This window comes from Lissotriton helveticus, chromosome 3_1 (genome assembly GCF_964261635.1).
Source record: "Lissotriton helveticus chromosome 3_1, aLisHel1.1, whole genome shotgun sequence".
Taxonomy (NCBI): Eukaryota; Metazoa; Chordata; class Amphibia; order Caudata; family Salamandridae; genus Lissotriton; species Lissotriton helveticus.
The window spans coordinates 1737135321-1737148486 of record NC_136061.1 but is presented as its reverse complement, the minus strand read 5'-3'; positions in this window follow the sequence as shown (position 1 = coordinate 1737148486).

The window sequence follows — 13166 nt, the reverse complement described above, 5'->3', positions numbered from 1 at the left end:
ACAAATGTCAGACCTCCTCTGTCTCCTGGAACAGGCCTAAACCTCATCTACACAATGTGATGTGTAATGTTAGGAAACACAGGTAATATAATAGAAAAACGTGCAATTTTTTTTGCTCATTCCACAATCACATCACCTGTGTTTCCTTTGCTTAGGTATCTCATTGTGGAAATGTAGTCTATCATATGAAAGACTACATAAAATGTGAGCACTGTATGCAACAACTTTGACACTTACAGGAGCCTCACCTTCTCCATGCCTCCTACACAGTTCTAAATGTACATCATAAATACAAACAGTACAGAATTAATTATACATGTTAAATGGTTTATTTTTGCTGTTCTCAGAATGTATCAAATTTCACTAAAAACAGTGAGTTGAAGGTATTCATCATATAACAGTGGGGAAAAAAAACACAATCAAAATGATTGTGTTTAAAAAAAACATATAACATAACCAATCAGAAATCAGAACTCCTCAAAAGTAACTTACTTTCCATGACGTCGAAGGATGTCCTATGAACAGCTTACACTCGGTTGTGCTGTTTTTATTTTCAGCCCGCCACTTTCTGAAAGAAAACCTCCATCGTTTTGAGAAATATGTTACATACAATAAATGACTTCTCGCTCTCTACCACACGTTTCCACAAGGCCAAATCATGTAAGAGCCATTTATAACTCTTGGAATTCTTGTAAGCAAATCCCGTCATTTTCTATTTCCGCAACTTTCAGAAAGAAAACGTTCAAGATCACTTTCACAATCCTAGACTAGTAATATCTTACCCTTCTTGCTCAGTCATGTTCTACATTTCCTATGACACTGATACTGCTTACTATGAAGCAGACTTACACTACCTCTATGACTACTACAATTATTTAATTCTCTACATCACTTTTAATCACAAAGCAATATAAAACAGTAGATACAATTATATCAACCCCTAGAATCATTATACGCCAGTTACCTACCCTAAATTCTCTTTTCTGAAAACAGAAAGTAAGAATATTTTTAAGTAAAAAGGCAACATTGTATCGCAGTCAAATGGCAATAATTTGCGAAACAGCAATTTTTTTTACATTTTATATAAGCTGTGTAATAAGCGGATCTTGTCAAATGTCCATCATGCCATATAATAGCTGCAGTTACAAATGTTCTTCCTAAAATCAACGACTGTGTAGCCACAACATTTGTAATTAAAGTTGAAGACTTACTTTCATCAGGTTTATATACTTGGATTTTTAAAATGACATTATAATCAAAAGTTTGGACCAATAATCTAGACAGCATTGCAGACTTACATTCCCTCTACTCCATGTTTTGATTCGCAGCTTGAATTAGCTTATAAAAAAGAAACAGTTTTTCTGAACTCATTCAAAGTGCAGTTATTTTTCCATGACGTCAAGTGTTATGGTAAGAAGACCGTTTGCTTTGGGAAATACTCTGTTGTCCCTCAACTAATCTGTGCCCACCACTTTCTGTAAGAAAATCTTCTTTTTTTCCAGGAACTATTTAATACTCAAAAATATCTTATGTCTCTGTACTACACTTATCCTCAAGGCCAAATCGTGTAGGAGCCATTAGAACCTCTTGAAATTCCTCAGAGCACATCCCGAGATTCTTTCCCTAAAATTTTGGTTTTAAAAACACCAGGTAAGAATTTTTAAGGTCATACGGCAATTTATTTTTGAAAGTTAAAACAGAATCGTTGCAGAATGACCAGCCGTTTCTAGACTTTAAATAAGCTGTGTAATGTCCTGATGTTATTGAAGGACCGTCATGATATATAACTGCTGCAGTTAGAAAAGTCCTTCCTGATATTGACAACTGTGAAGCCACAAAATTTTTCATTAAAGTTGTCAATTTTGTTCCATCAGGCCTACATCGTTGGAACATTAAAATGACATACTGGCCATATGTTTGTATAAATAATGTTGACATCATTTCAGATTTACATTGGCTACACTCCATGTTGTGATCAGCTGCTTTTACTAGCTTATTAAAGGACACTGATTTACTGTCTGGCAAAGTTAAATATATAAATCTTTCTGAGTCTACACTAGTAGTACTTGATACCCTACAGTTCTCTCAGTCATGCTGCCATTGATAAGAAAGCCCAAACAGGTGATCTACATCTACACCTTCAGCATGCAATACATCAAGCATATACATTAAAAACTCCTGACAATCTTGCTGAATATTTTGAGAGAATTGTGTTTGACCTGAACATCTGTCTAACAGATTTCGAATTTCAGACACACTTTCTATTTTTGTTCTATCAGTGCTACATTTATCTAACACAGAATTTAACAAACTGCAAAATCTGTGATCCGAATTGACCACAATCTCTTCTTTTACATTTTCTAGAGAAAACAAAACATTAACCACTACATTAGCATAGCAGTTGACACCAGAACTGTTTTCAAATTGAAAACCAACAACATCTTCAACAGAATCCTTTTTCTTTCTGCTTATAATTTCAGGTTCATCAACTTTTCGTCTTTTTGCTACAACCTCCCTAGTATTGGTCACATTTCTTCGTTTCAGGCCTACCACACGTTTCTCAAACAAAGGATATTGAGGCAAATGTGGCGCATACTCTCTTCTTAACCTATTGTATTCCTTAACACAATCTAGATCCGCACAAATGTTTGTGACATCACACTCAATCAAGTACAATCCCGATAAAGTTCTAACTCGTGACAATGCCACATATGCCATACCCTCCTTGAACACAGAACTGCCAATATTCACCAATGCACTGTCTACACTTAAACCTTGTGATTTATGGATTATCACCGCATATGCCAAGCAAACAGGAAACTGCTTACGGCGAACATATAAGTCTTTTACAAGCAAACATCTAGCAGAGCAACGACCAATTAGCTATACTTCCTCAATGCCATCAAATGTAATTTTTAAAAATTCAATTCCATCTCTATTTCTGTATTTCACAAAATCAACAACATTACCCATTGATCCATTTACCAGACCTCTTTCAACATGTAAATTCCTTCTTAAAATTATACGGCAATTTAAGCACACATTCAGAGTCTTTTCAAAACCTGCAGTTTTAGATATAGTCTTCTCTAATGAATCCAATTTTGTTTTCAAATTCTCAGACAAAATAATTGTTGATCCCATATGCTCTACTCTGTCAATAGCTTCCAGTTTCACAATCTCTTGGTTTTCTAAATGCAACATGTTGTTGTTGAAGATGGCACATTCTGCAAGAGTTGGCATCAAACATATTCCAGATTTCTTCTCAGTAATTTTCTGAAAAATATTCTCAGGCACAACGTCTTGTTCTGGATATAAATTTGACAGTAATCGTGCATGTAAAGCTTCTTTCCCATGCTCGGTCACTTTTCCAATTCTAACATCTTGTAGAATATTCTTGTAAACTTCATCCTTCGCCTGACGCATATTTTCATGCAGTTCAGCATAATTGAAGTTTAACCATATATTGACGTTGCCAATGCTCCCTAGGCACTTCCTGGTATCTTCATGCGTGAGCATTTTGAACACAGGTTGTCCTTTCACTGGTGTCAGCTGCAGAAGATCTCCGAAAACAATGATGTGTTTGCCACCAAATAACACATCATACTCTGTTTTAAGAACTTCTTGCATTCTCAAATGCACAAAGGCAAGCATGACATTGGAAACCATGCTTACTTCGTCAATGATAAGAAGTTTCATTTTCCTCAAGACTCTTGAAACTTCACAACAAGCATCTCCAGATAACTTGTGGTATTGTAATTTGTTATCATGCTCCACTGGCAGCATCAGTAGACGATGCAAAGTAATACCTTTAATGTTATGTGCTGCCAGTCCAGTTGGAGCGGTGACAACACAAGACAGCGATGACTCAGTCCTTTCCTTCAAATAACATGAAATTGCTTTAATGAGGAAACTCTTTCCAGTTCCCGCTTCTCCACTCACGTACAGTCGGACAGGCTTCAATGACGTACATGAGCACTCTTTCTTCTAATTGCCTTAATCCATGATCAATTTGCTTGGTAACTTCGTCATATATTTTCCTCTGCTCAACGTTGAGTTGTCTTTCCAAGTCTTCTAAGTTAACCGCATCCTCCTGAGCATGTGCCATGGCTCTTTCCACTTCATTCATGGCAGTGGCAGCTTCATTTTCGATAACAGGTCCTCCTAGTGGATCCTGACTCAATGAAACAGAACTCTGACTGTCCTGAGAACTGTCTCTGGCAATCTCGGCTGCAATCGTTGCTTCCTGCTCGATTTCCGCATTCAACATTTCTACATATTTGGGAAAAGCAGGACATTCTATGGTCTCCTTGGCGGCAGTTAAAGAGTCTTCGTAACAGAGGAAATCTCCAAGCAGTTCCTCTTCTGCACGCCAAGGCTTGAAAAGTTGCAAAAGTGCTAAATAGAAAAACTCCTTTTTTTCAGGAGATTTGCCACTCAATTTTCGATGGTTTACCAAGTGGCATTTTCTTTGCTTGACCAGACATCCCTCACTTCCAATTACAGCATACACTCCTTTATCAATATCTTCTTTGATGTTCCTCTTGAATATGTAATTTTGTAGAACCTCATACAGACAAACATTCTCAAGGTGACTGCTTCGATTTGGATAATATGTATCCAACATGTTGGTCTTCAAAATGTCAGTACTGTTTGGCTCCTTTTCCGCCAAATACTCAATTTCCCGCACAGGTTTCAGAACTCGATTACGCGTTGCAGCAAGACCAAGACTCGCCCAAACGATACTCCTAGATTTGGCATAGAGACTTGCTGAAGACAACCGGTCAGAACATTCGTAAGCTCCGATTTCTCGATGCGACAACATCTTCAGACTGAAACTGTACAACTTCTTACTGAGGCTCTTTTCATGGGAAATGTCCTCCCACATATCCTTCAATTCTGTCTTTTCTTTTTTGGTGATGTAAGATGTCACATACCGAGCCACAGCCATACAGTTATCAGCCACAAACTGTATATCCATGTTAGCATTCCACATGGACAAAATCACTGGGTTGTAGTCGTTGATGTACTTGGACTCTTCATTCCTCTTCAAATTGTATGTGTTTTAGGTGATTTCTTCATCACATTATGTCGCAGGGAAGACATCAAACTGTTCACTCTTCCTTTAGAAATCACCGGTCGTGGAAAGGCGAAACGACATTTGGTGTAGAACTTGTCCTTGTTTCTGAATTTACGACGACAGTACTTTCCGCAATGATGGCTTTGGAAGCGTAGAACTTGTTCTCTTAGGCTTTTGTCCTCCTTTGCGTTTGTAACAGCACATGTAGAATACTGTTCTATGAAACTCATCACTAAGTCTTCTGGATCTGTTCCAAATTTAGGTGCATCCTTGATCCACAGCAGCATATGTATATGAGGAGCACCTCTTGCTTGGTACTCCTTTCTCCAGAAGAAATCCAACACCTCTCCAAGAGGTGGATTCTTCTTATTCATGATGAAAGACATTATAGCTTCAAATCTATGATTAAAGTACCTGCATACATTCACTGGATCCAAAGAGCACAGTTCTCCGGGTGTCTTGAATTCGATGTTTTCGATGTTTCCATTTGCCTCTCGTAGAAATTCAAGTAAGTCTTCCCAGCCATACTCGGCACAGCTCAGAGTGAGGAACCATGTGGGAGTTCCTAAGTTCCTCAGCATACATTTTAAATCACCATGATGACGGTACCAGTACTCATTAGTACCACGCTGACACGCCATGAGATTAATCAGGTGACAATCCAAAATACTGTCTTGCACATTGACTTTATCCATAAAGTCACTTGCCGAGATGTTTTGCATCTGTATACCACTTTTCAAGATGAGGTTCACTGCATATGACAGTCCAGACAGATCGCTTTCAAACAGGAGATGAAACAAATAGGGAATGCATTGTCGAAACCTAGCATCTTCTGCATACAATCGTAAAGTCCGGTATTCAGAAGCAGGAATTTGATGAGGTCGCTCATCATATCTTCCTCCTTGACCTGTTGGAAATAGCTGTGGGAAACACCGAGCTTCCAAACTTTCCTCCCAGACACTAATGGGACTCCCTTTGGCTTGTTTCATTTGAAACAACTCAATAGCATTCCCCATGACTTCCTTGGAATGCAAAGGATGAACACTATAATGTTCATATATTTCTTCACTTTTAGAGGGTTCTACTTTCTCAATTTGACCAGCACACAAATCGCTATCCTCTTCCTCACTTACTTCCTCTTCTGCAACATATACATTCTTATAGTACTTATTATTTTTTTTCAAATACAATGTTGCCTTTTTCACTTTCCTAACATCTACTAAATCTTGCCATATTTTCTTATTCTTTGTCGGAACCCCATTAACTAAGATAACCAGAGGTTCCTCTTCCACTTTTTCTACTCCAATTGTGTTAATGTTTTTCTTCAAATCTAGAGGCAAATAAACAACTCTTCCCTTTAATCCTCTCTGTAAATCTGATGGAGGCAATTTCCCTGTCTTTGGCTCCATTCTTACAATAGCCTGAAAGGGATGGATACTTTGAATCAAAATAGATTCATAAGTATTTAAATCCTTCAATTCAGAAGGAATCTCAACCAATTCCAGATTATTATGAACCGCTCTAGCAGGCATCTGGTTTTGATTTAATTTATTACAACAATAAGTACACACACGTTGATCCGATCCCAAATCAAAACAATTTTCTACCATCAAGTATGTTGCGAAATCCTTCCATTCACTATTATTTTCCCTTTCACTTTTGCATATAAATCCACTAACTTAGTCTGATTCTTATAATAAGTGCGTCGACAACACACACAAGTGAAATTAGGCCTCTCACTTGATTTCACCTGAAACGTGGCAATTTCCTTCTGAAAATTATCTGTACTGGAAACCTGTACACTATCTTCCACATTACCCTCTTCTTCTGGGTCAATTTCAACATTCTCCTCTTTACTTCCAAAGTAACAAAACTCAATTTCTTCACACATATTCTTCACATCTATTTCAGAACCATGCAAAAGAGCAGCGCATAATTGTTTAAGCATAACTGCTGGACTCTTAGCATAATACAACATTCTAACTAATTTCCTCACTTTATTATGATGCACTGCTAGCATCCTGAAATGATGAAAAACACTCTGGCATACTCTCCTGGAAAGACAAGCCAGTGAATGACCATGCAAACCTGTCACTTCTCTCACTCTGCAAGGATCTAATTCTTGCAACAACTTCATTTTCTGCTTCAAACTTTTCTTATTAAATGTCCGTACAAAATCACAAAGCAAATTGATGGAATCCTGTCGCACACTGCAAATACTACTACACTTCCAGGTGTACACAGGTCCCTTAGGACGTCTTCCTAAAACCTCATTACCTAACATCTCTTCTGCCTCTGTTGTCACAAGTTTTTCTTTTTCAACTGGACAACCATCTTTCACCTCATAAGCTCGACCGCTGGTGTCAACTGCATGCACCAAATCATTATCCTGGAAATAACTCTCCTCATTGAAAAATGCCTCACAACTTGAACTATGCATCCATTCTCCGGAAAAAACTTCACAAAAATTACTACGATTAACTGTTCTCTTCCATCTACTATTTCTTTTGAAATCATAAATTGCCTTGTTTAGCTTTCTAATTCTATTGATTATCAAAATAAATAACTTTCGTTTAATTTCAAATGCCTGATCAATAACTTTCTCAACTTTTTTTTTTCTCTTATAAAAAACAACTTTCTGTTGACCTTTCTTAATATTTTTTAACAAATTGCCAATTATCCTGTTGCGGAACATTCGTTTACGAATGTCCCTAAACTGTTGTTTCCTTCTACTATCATGCACAGAGTTATCTCTTGCTCTAGCAGTAACATTTTTGACTGGCCTTTCCTTTCCGTTTAAATTGCTTCTCTTTTTCTGGACAAAAACATTTTCTGTAGTACTACTTTTTTTTCTAGAAATGTTTCTTAGGAATGTTTTCGTGGTCTTGCCCGGTGCTTTCTTGGTGACTTGACGATTTTTTATTGTAGAGGACTGCTGCAGTAAATGATGGACCTGCTGTCTTTGACGTTTTGTAGCCTTTCTCATTCTATCCTTAGTTGGCATTCTCAAAATTTGAAATGATCTGCAGTTGAATCTGTGGTAAAATATAATAAAAAATGTTATTAACCACTATTCAGTTTCAGTTTCAGTTTTTAACGTCTTTATTGCGAATTGTTATTCATAAAAGACACACATACAAAACGAACAATACAAATTAATTTAACAGAATCATAAAGTATCAAAGCAATACTAACAAGCAAATAAAAAGTAACAGTAATTAATTAGATAAAAGTTCCCAATTAAACATACATTTATAGACGTCAAGAAGAAAAAATTACTAAAAATATAAAAAAACTTACAAATATACATTTGTATATGAGAAAAAACTGGACATCAGTTCTGATCAGACCATAGTATAATGCAAAAGCATACTATTCAAAGTTATTCAAGACAATAAGTTTCCAACTGACTTGATCCTGATTAGCCAAGCCCATCCAAGAAATTTAGCCATTCCAATGGATAGCCATTCAGCAGTATTTGTTCTCAGAATGTACAAGGCTTCGCTACTCACTCGGGTATTAAGTCTGGAGCATACTGGTTTCAACCATTTACGTCGTGGTTCACTGTAAGCAGTACATACAAATAAAAAGTGACCTAATGTTTCTCTACAAACAGTACAACAGGGGCAAAGGGATGATTCAGTCTTCTGCCAACCATTAGTAAAAACCCTCAGTGGAAGTGTTCCTACACGAAACTGATGGTATAATTTTCTATCTAATGTTTTAGGAATAACATCCCAGTAGATCTCTATGTGAGGGACTATTTTGTGAAGCAGAAACTGACCTGTCAAGTTCTGTTTCTCCGTTAGAACAACATGTTCTACTTTTACCGTTGACCAGAAAAGTAGCTTGAAGTCTTTTTTTGTAGGGAAAGTATTAGAACCCGGCTCAGACCAGAGCAAAGGAAGACCCATTTTGATCAAAGCGATCTTAATTTGCTTAAACCACGGTATGTCACCAGCCCCCTGCTGCATCCTCACATCCTGTATTTCTCGGGCAAACATGGCAAGTTCTGGAGTAGACCATATGCGCCTCCACAGTGCCACCATCCTGTAGAGGGCTTGATGTTTAATAGAATGCAAGCCCATATCCATTAATAGTGGTAGGACTGGTGTTGAAGGGGGCAGGCTGACAAGGTTTCGAAGGAATTTGCTCTGAATCCTATCTAAGACAGACAGATCCACACAGCCCCAAATATCGGCCCCATATAAAATAGCTGAACTAATTTTGGCACTATAGATTTTAAGAGCCGGTAAAACTCTTTTAGTAAGAGAACATCGCTGCTCCTTTACTAAACAACCGGACAGGCGAGCAAATTTCAAACTGAGCGCAGCCACTTGTTCTTTCCATCTTAATCTATAGTCTATTGAAACACCAAGGTATGTCATAGCTTCAACCTGCTCCAAACTAGAACCATTCATGGTAACATGACCCCTCTTCGGTTTATTTTTTGTCAAGACCATGAACTTAGTTTTATTGATGTTAATTTCCAGATCATTCTCATTACAGAAGTCCACAAATTTATTTATAGCCACTTGCAGACCCTTCTGTGTTTTAGCCAGTATAAGAGTATCGTCTGCAAATATTAAAAGAGGAAATTTAGTCCCACCCAATGAAGGGGCATCAGTCGGAGTGTCTGTGAGGAATTTCACCACCTGGTTAATAAAGAGTATAAACAGGGTAGGAGCCAGGACACAGCCCTGCCTCACTCCACGTGTCACGGGAAAGGTGTCTGTGACCTGACCCTGCCGCCCCCATCTAACTCTGGCAAAATTTCCCTCATGCATCCTGATTGTGAGATCAAGGAGTGCAGCAGGCACACCCATCCTTCTCAGGGCTGATCACATCTTTGCTCTTGGGACCAAATCAAAAGCTGATTTGAGGTCCACAAATGCAGCATATATCGTGCCACCTCTCAGGAATACAGTTTTCCAGAAAATCATGACAAATCTTAATATCTGGTCAACTGTGCTAGTATATTCCCTAAAACCCGCCTGCATGGGAGACAGAATGTCAGCTTCGGACATCCATGAGTGAATTTTTCCTAACAGCATTCGAGCTACAACCTTTTGAAGGGCGTCAATAAGACTGATGGGTCTATAGTTCCCTGCATCAGTTCTGTCCCCTTTTTTATACACGGGCAGAATCTCTGCCCCTTTCCATGAAATGGGAATCTCAGTCCCTCTAGCTATTGCATTTGCCAAAAGTGTTATATACGGGACCCAATGCAATTGATCATACTTAAAAAGGTCCGCAGGGATGCAGTCCATACCTGGGGCTTTACCATTCTGCACTTGGTTTAGGGCGGTGATCGCTTCTGATTTAGTAAAGACAATGTGATCATAAGATGGCACAGGAAACTGTACGCTGGCATCTTCCCTATTGTTATGGGAGATCCGTTCCGCGACACTAAACTGTGCCTCAAAATGCTTGACCCATTGCTCAACTGGAACATAATTAACAGGAACATGCATATCACCCGTCCCACCCCATTTAACAACCTCCCAGAATTTTTGTTGGTTGGATGAGGTGCTTGCCTGATATAAATCCAACCAACGCTGGTCATCCCATTTGGTTTTTGCCTCTTTAAGTACTTTCTTATAGTTTGCCCTAGCCAACCTTATATCCCTGACTATTTTAGATTTGATAGCAGATAACAAAGAGCTATGGGCGGCACGACAAGATTTGTCGTACCACTTTGACTTAGTTTGCACTATTATCCTTCCTTTAACTGGTTCAATAAAAAAAGATTTAATTTTATTAAAAAGAGACTCGTGAATCATCCCAATTTGATCAGGTGAGATTCCTTCATCAAATAAGGGTACTATCAGGTTTGTTGCAGTTATGACCTCATCGGCAACTTTGTTGATAATAGAGGGGTTATCTAGTAACCTGGCCCATCTTACCCTTCTGCAGTCATTCGTAAGACCAGCATCTGCAGTAAAGATGCTGGTTGCAGGATCCAAAAACAAACCCTCCTGCAATAATAGTTTTACGGCCAGGGGGTTGTGATCACTTTCAGATCTGGTGACCACCGCCATATCCTCCAATAATTTCCAGTATTCTAATCTTAACAAGAAATAGTCAATGCGACTCGAGTGCAGGGAATTGTCAAATGTAACCATTCCCATTGTGTCTGATTTGGTCCTGCCATTTGCTGCACGCAAATTCCAATCAAGGCACAGACCTAACCACTGCAAAGCAGCCTCAGTAACTTTTTTAACTGGTGGAATAGTTAAATGAGGGATATTCCATAACTGGTCAATCTCCCTATAACCCCCATCAATAAGGCTAGGAAAAGGTTCAAAAGAGCAATTAAAATCTCCTGCCACCATAACACATTTATCTCTACTAATACTATTCAATACAAATTCTAATTCAGCTACCACTCTCGCGGGCTTCCCTCCTGGTAGCCCTCTTGCATAAATATTAATAAGGAAAAAAACCTGTTTATTTACACCACATAGTTTCAGGGCCAGAATATCAGCACTTGCGGTGGGGAGATCTGTTATCGCAAGGGCTAAAGATTGTTTTATCCAGATGACCAAGCCACCCGAGGGACGTCCCTTCAATCCTTTGCAGGCTAGTTTATAATAGTTAAGATAGCCAACTCGATAAATGGGCTCTGTTGACCAACTTTCCTGCAGAACAATTATATCATATAAATCTATAAAGGAACACCACTCAGCCTCTGACATTTTCCCCCTCAATCCCGCTATATTCCATGATAAAACTGTCAGGATATGAGGTGGTTTCTCTCCCATAAATACCGTTGGACTCATAGTTTCTACTGTATTCAAAGGACTAGGTGTACAATTAGGGTGTATATCCCTTTCTATCTCCCTCTGTACTACGTCAATGGACCCTAAAGCAATCTCCATTTCAGGGGTTTTCACATTATTTAGGGGCTGGGTTACTACATCTTCAGATACCCCAATATCTAAAGATTCAACATCTTGTCAATCTAGTCAACAATGTAAGTGGGACAGGAGAGACAACCGCGCTAATTTTACCAAGAGAGGAACGCTTGCCAGTAATAATATCAAGCGAAAGACGTTTTTCAACCAAGGCTATCTCCTTTTCCAAAACGGCAGTAGAGCGTGTAAAAAATTGATCAATAGTCCCGGTAAAGAATAAATGTTAGATGGGTGGCCCTGCCCGGCCTCCTGCGGCCCCGGACGGCCACAGACGGTCCCGCCCTTGTCCCGGGCTTCTCCCGCGCGCTCTCCCGCGCTGCGGGAGTAGTATTGGATTAATGTAGAAAGAGGTGCAAGGGGTGGGAGGGGTCGGGGAGAGCGGCCCAGGTATTGGTCCTCCGGGCTGGCAGGCGCTCCTGGGAGTTGAAGTCCCTCCTTGAGCGCACGCCGCTCGCAGCCCCGTCAGTAAACTCCCCCAGCTGACCCTCCAATCTCCAGGCTGTAGAAGTTCACACAGCGCGATGCGGGACCCGCGGAGCGGGTACCGCGAGCAGTGGGTCGACAGGCAAGACAAGTAAGTCCCCAGCAGAGTGCTCTCTAATCAGCAAAGCGTCCCACTCGCACACAGGGAAATGCTGCTTAAAAACGGTCGGTGGAAGGGTGGGAGGGGTCGGGGAGAGCGGCCCAGGTGTTGGTCCTCCGGGCTGGCAGGCGCTCCTGGGAGTTGAAGTCCCTCCTTGAGCGCACGCCGCTCGCAGCCCCGTCAGTAAACTCCCCCAGCTGACCCTCCAATCTCCAGGCTGTAGAAGTTCACACAGCGCGATGCGGGACCCGCGGAGCGGGTACCGCGAGCAGTGGGTCGACAGGCAAGACAAGTAAGTCCCCAGCAGAGTGCTCTCTAATCAGCAAAGCGTAACCACTATTACCAAACAGTAAATAAATAACAGTCATCAAAAACTAAACACACTACATGACATTTTTACATAGAATATTTTTTAGTGCTTTGGCAAATTTAGAATACACAAATATCAGAAAAGAAATGGAATTCTTATTCATTTTACCTGTCCTGTTTTATATGTGAATCTGATCTAATTTTATGAGCATATTTTAATATTTTATTGAAGACACTACACATAACCTGTTTTTGAAGGTGTGTTTAATTTTAAATGAAA